The 4952-nt window shown below is 56.9% G+C and overlaps 1 protein-coding gene across 3 annotated transcripts in view; it reads left to right on the top strand.

The window, feature by feature from the left end:
* Positions 1-4952, top strand: part of TSPAN4 (tetraspanin 4) — a 70024-nt gene that overhangs the window by 20022 nt on the left and 45050 nt on the right. The window lies entirely within an intron of this gene.

Here is a 4952-nt window from a genome sequence, read left to right as displayed (position 1 = left end):
CTGGCGAGGGCAGAGGGGGCTCCCGGGGAGCTGAGAGCCCTGGCGAGGGCAGAGGGGGGCTCCCGGGGAGCCCAGGGAGAGCCCTGGCGAGGGCAGAGGGGGCTCCCGGGGAGCTGAGAGCCCTGGCGAGGGCAGAGGGGGCTCCCAGTGAGTGGAGGAAGACTCCCTGGTGAATAGAGGAGGAACCCTCAGTGAATGGGGGGGAGAACCTAGTGGACTCCCTGGAGAGGGAGAGCTGGGAAGACAGCCATATGTTCCGTGGTCAGGGGGCTCAGTGTCCTTCCTGACTCAGGCCTGGCTCCTTCCTGGCACCTCATCCAGCTGCGGTCCTGGTAGCTGATATAGCCACAGGGAGGGTAGGGGATGGTCCCACTTCTCCTCTTTGTGGACCCCAGACTGGCCTGGGATTCTCCCTCCCTGCCACAGAGGGTTGGTAGCCTCCACTCTCATTTATGGCCCAAGCTCAGGGAGCCCCCAAGGTGCCTTTCTCTTGGTCCACTTCCAAGAAGATTTCCTCCCTCTCCCACTTCCCAGTCGAGGGACCTAGGGTCTCTTACCTCCTTTTACACATCACTAAGCCAGGGGATTGGTTGACTTCCCTCAGCCATGTGGTGATGGCCAAGGGTAGGCAGTATGGTCAGTCTGGGCAGGGGGCAGGGCAACTGGTTTTCTGGACAGCCCTGGTGAAAGGAGATAGATTAGAAGTGCTGGATGGGCCCACTGCCTGCCACCTCAGCCTGGTAGTAACTTTGCCCAGAGGCTGGCTAACTATAAGAAATGAGGGTAGGGCAGCCTAAGACAGAGGTGGTGCCCTGCCTGTGGTATCCTCTGCCTGAGGGAGGGCAAAGAACCCATGGTCAGGACTGACTGGCCTTGGTGGCTTTGTGTGGAGTGAATCCTAGCCTGAGGGGACTGCCCTAGTCTAGGGGCAGAGTTTGCTCACCCAGCCCCCACTGTGATTCCTAGACCCCAGTCTTCCCCTGAGACTCTTCTTCGTGGGACTCTGTGGGTACCTCAGAATGGGGACTGTTGGAAGGGCTGAGACTGAGGCAATATTCTGGGGGTGGGCTGCCCCCAGACAGGAATGGGCTGTAGGGGTGAGGGGCAGCAGGGTCCCACAGACAGCCTCAGGAAGCTGGGTTCAGGCCCTGCCCAACAGCTCCAGGGCTAGATAGTGATTGAGAAGAGCTCCTGGGTTGGGTCACTGGTTTTGATGGTCACTTCCTTCCCTCGAGGATTTGGGGACATTTCTGCAGGTTTTTGGAATTTGTTGATGGCCTCTCCTCCCTGGGTTGGCTCTGAACAGGGCAATAGAGATAGAGACCAAGGGCTGCTCTCCAAGGTCTCTTCCCTCCTTCCCAACACACAGAAGATGTCCTCCTTTCTCTCCTTAGAGGCTGGGGGGGGGATCCTTTCTTGTGTCTGAGAGAGGAGTGATCTGGACATTTGTTCTCCAGCCCCCCCTTTTCTTGCCCCTACATTTGTGGCAGCCCTGAGTACTGGCGGGGGCTCTCCCAGCTCCCAGGCCCTAGACAAGAACCCACTTTGACCAAATCACAGAGACAGCCATGGGAGGGCCAGACCAGACTTAGAGACTCTCTGGTTCTTACAGATATGGGGAAACTGAGGCCCAGAGAGGAAGGGACTTGCTGAAGGCCCCAGGTAGAGTCTGTCAGTGGGAGGGCAGAGATGAGGACCTAGGTTTCCCAAGGCCCACAAGGCTCTGCCTGTTCTGTTCCACTCATTGCACACCCCAGCCAGGCCCTTGCTTCTGAATAGTTAGCTAAGTGGTATTAGGCAGGAGAAGACCAGAGCCTGAGGGAGCGCTCCCTTTGGCATAGAGAGAATTCACTGGGAGAAGAGAATTCCACCCAAAGCTTATCATTCCATGAGACAGTGCGGGCTCTTTGCCCGGGGAGGCCTAGGCTCAGTCAGAGGAGAGAGGGACATGGGATCAGGAAGACTTGAGTTCAGATCCTGCCTCGGATATTTATTTAGCTGTGTAGCTTTGGGCAAGACACTTGGATCCTGTTTCCTCATCTTTAGAGTGAAGGATTTAGATTTTGATGATCTCTAAGGGCCCAACCAATTCCATATCTCTGGTCTCATGATCATAGGCTAAGGTAGTCAGGGAAGGCTTCCTGGAGGAGTAAGAGGTTTGGCTGTATGGTTGGACAGTGATTGGCAGAAGGAGGGAGGAAGAGCTTCCTCATCCTTGCTTTCATGAGAAGTCAGAGGTGGCAGATGCTGCCCCCGACCATTCCCCTCACACTTAGAAGGGGCTGTGTGCCTGCTTGTCCCTGCCAACCCCCCCCAGCCCATCTTCAGGGGGCGCTCCCTCTGTCTCCCCATCTGCATCTGGGTATGTTGAGAGGGGCTGAGGGAGGCCCTGGGGGAAAGGCTTCCCCAGACTGGGAGGTCCAGCTGAACCAGGCTCACTTCTGCCCTGGTCTCGGCTCTCTGGAAGCAGGATCCTTTGAGGGGCCATGAGCCCCCAGCTGCTCCCCCTCCTTGCCTTTAGGAACTCACTCAAATTCATAAGATTTTATGTTTGGAAAGGACTAGACAAGTCTGGTCCAAAGGTCCTTTATTGGATGGGTACAGCTATGGAGGGTTAATGGAGAACAGTGGGGAAGAAGTGACTTGCCAGGAACACTGAGCCGGCAGAAAGTACTACTGTCAGGCCCTTCTCACTGCCCCGGGTAAGACTTTTTGGCCAAGCTGGCACTGAAAGGATGGGGTGCCCGGAGAGGAAGAGCAGAGGCCTGTGGGTGAGGCAGAGTGATGGGTATTTGTGTGCTGTGTCGGGGTGGTGGTTCTGGATTGGAGTCCTCGCTGAGCCAGGGAAGAAAGACAGGTTGGACAAGTTTGGGCTAGAGCCGGGAGCACCTTGCAGAGACATCTGGTCCCCACCTCACTGGCACTAGGGAGCTATTGTCTGCTCTTGATCGGACAGTGATGAGACAGCTTGTAGGAGAACTCATCTGCTGTTAGGGACACAGAGCTCAGTGGGAGGGAGAGGTCATGGTGTGTGCCTGTCTACTCAAAGGACTAGGGTTCAGCTTCTCTGGGGGGGGGGGCTCTTCGGCCTGGACTGTGCACTGTGGCCCTGTGCTGGAGGCCCCTGCCCTGCCTTTGTGGAGCTACTGTGCTCCACTCCCAGGGTCCCAGGCCGGCTACCTCGGTCAAACCTCCTGAAATGTTCCCTGGGCTTTGTCCCCTCTTGGTGCCTGTGGGAGATGCTGCTGAGGCCTCCTGGGGCGGTGCCGCCAGGGCAGAGATGAGAAGGGGGAGCCGGCAGCCCCTGGGCTGGCGGAATGACTGGCTGGCTTCCCACTGGGAATCCTGGCCCCCTGGAGCCCAACTCATTTCCACCTCGTTGCAAAGTGAGTGATTGTCACACTTGCACGTAGGTGGAGGCAGTCTATCAAACCCACTCCGCCCCCCCTAAGCCCACAGCAGAGGAATTGTGTGTGTGTATTTGGGGGGGTGATGTGAAGAGCTGTGTGGACTCCTTCCATCAGAGCTGCTACGTCCCCTAGGGGAAAACCCGTTCACCTCAAGATTTCCAGACCTCACTTTGCAAAAGCCTTCCTGAGGCAAAGCCTAGCCTCTGCTTCCTTCCCCTGCAGGATCGTGAGTTTTCTAGGATGCCCTGGTCCACTCACAGGCACTGATTGCTGCAAAGGGCAGAGCCCGCTGCCCCCAGCGGGAGGTTTTCGGAGCCCTAGCCATTCCCTGGGAGAAGCCGTTGGCCTCACGGTGGGAGGCGGGTGGGTCAACCTGGACTGGTCTCAGTTGGCAGCCAGCCTCCTAGTGCCCCAAAGCCCTCCTTCCAGGGAAGCTGGGCTCAACTAGCTAATGTTAATGCTGCATTTTCTATGTTCCAGACATTGGGCTGACCACCTTTTGGCTATTGGTCACTGGGTCCTCACAACGACCCTGGGGAGGGAGGTAGGCAAGCAGGGGAAAGGCTGTGCCCATGGTCCCACATCTAGAAAGTGTCTGAGCTAAATTTGAACTTGGGTCTTCCCAACTAGGCCCAGTAGTCTATCCACTGTGACACCCAACTGCCCTGTGGTGAGGTGTGGGCACTTCCGGGGCAAGGAGACCTATGGTACTGAATCTCTTTGGTTGTAGTGTGTGTGTGTGTGTGTGTGTGTGTGTGTGTTCAGGTGCACCTCCTTTGGGAGGAGTCTGGGCTGCCCATAGGGTGCTGGCCGTGGTTCTGACCCAGGTGTTGGCTCTTCTGCTACACTTGGGGATTGGGTTGATTTGGGGGAGAGGAGGGCCCAGGTTTGCCTTGACAGCTTGGGCAGGAAGGAGGACCAGGGTATGGGAGGTGACTGTCCAGATGAGGGAGGCGCAGATGTAGGATGGTGTTTGTCGAGTTTCATTTTGGCCCTTCCCCTCCCCATTCCTCTGGCACCTTGGCATGGAAGTGGCCTGCTGTTGCCAGGCTGAGGCTCAGACTTGGAGGAAGGAAGCTGGGCCTGGTCAGTGGGAGGCTGCACTGGGCTAGGGGCAGAAGGACATGGCTGTCATGCTTGTGACCTTAGTCCTTCCTCCCTTTCCCCCCTTGAGCTTGGAGTAGCTGCCCATGATGACTACAAATGAACAGGTGTCCCCATTCTGCCTGCAGGCTGTCTTCTGGCTGGCTTGGCTCTTTCCTTCCACCTCACTGGACAGCAGAGGGGAATGTGATGGCCTGCCCCTGACAGGTGGCTGTTTTCTGATGGGGATTCATCCTGTGTGCCCACAGGTCTTTCTGAGGATGGGACTCAGTCTCTGTCTCTGTCTCTGTGTGTCTCTCTTCCTCTCTGTCTCTGTATCTGTGTCTGGGGCTCGGTCTCTGTCTCTGTGTGTCTCTCTTCCTCTCTGTGTCTGTGTCTCTGTCTGGGGCTTGGTCTCTGTCTCTGTGTGTCTCTCTTCCTCTCTGTCTCTGTGTCTGG

Source organism: Petaurus breviceps, unplaced genomic scaffold (assembly GCF_028583685.1).
Source record: "Petaurus breviceps papuanus isolate PSGF00001 unplaced genomic scaffold, PetGlider_PUasm1.0 90317, whole genome shotgun sequence".
Taxonomy (NCBI): Eukaryota; Metazoa; Chordata; class Mammalia; order Diprotodontia; family Petauridae; genus Petaurus; species Petaurus breviceps.
Note: the sequence above shows the minus strand (reverse complement) of the source record. Positions and strands in the feature narration are given on the sequence as shown.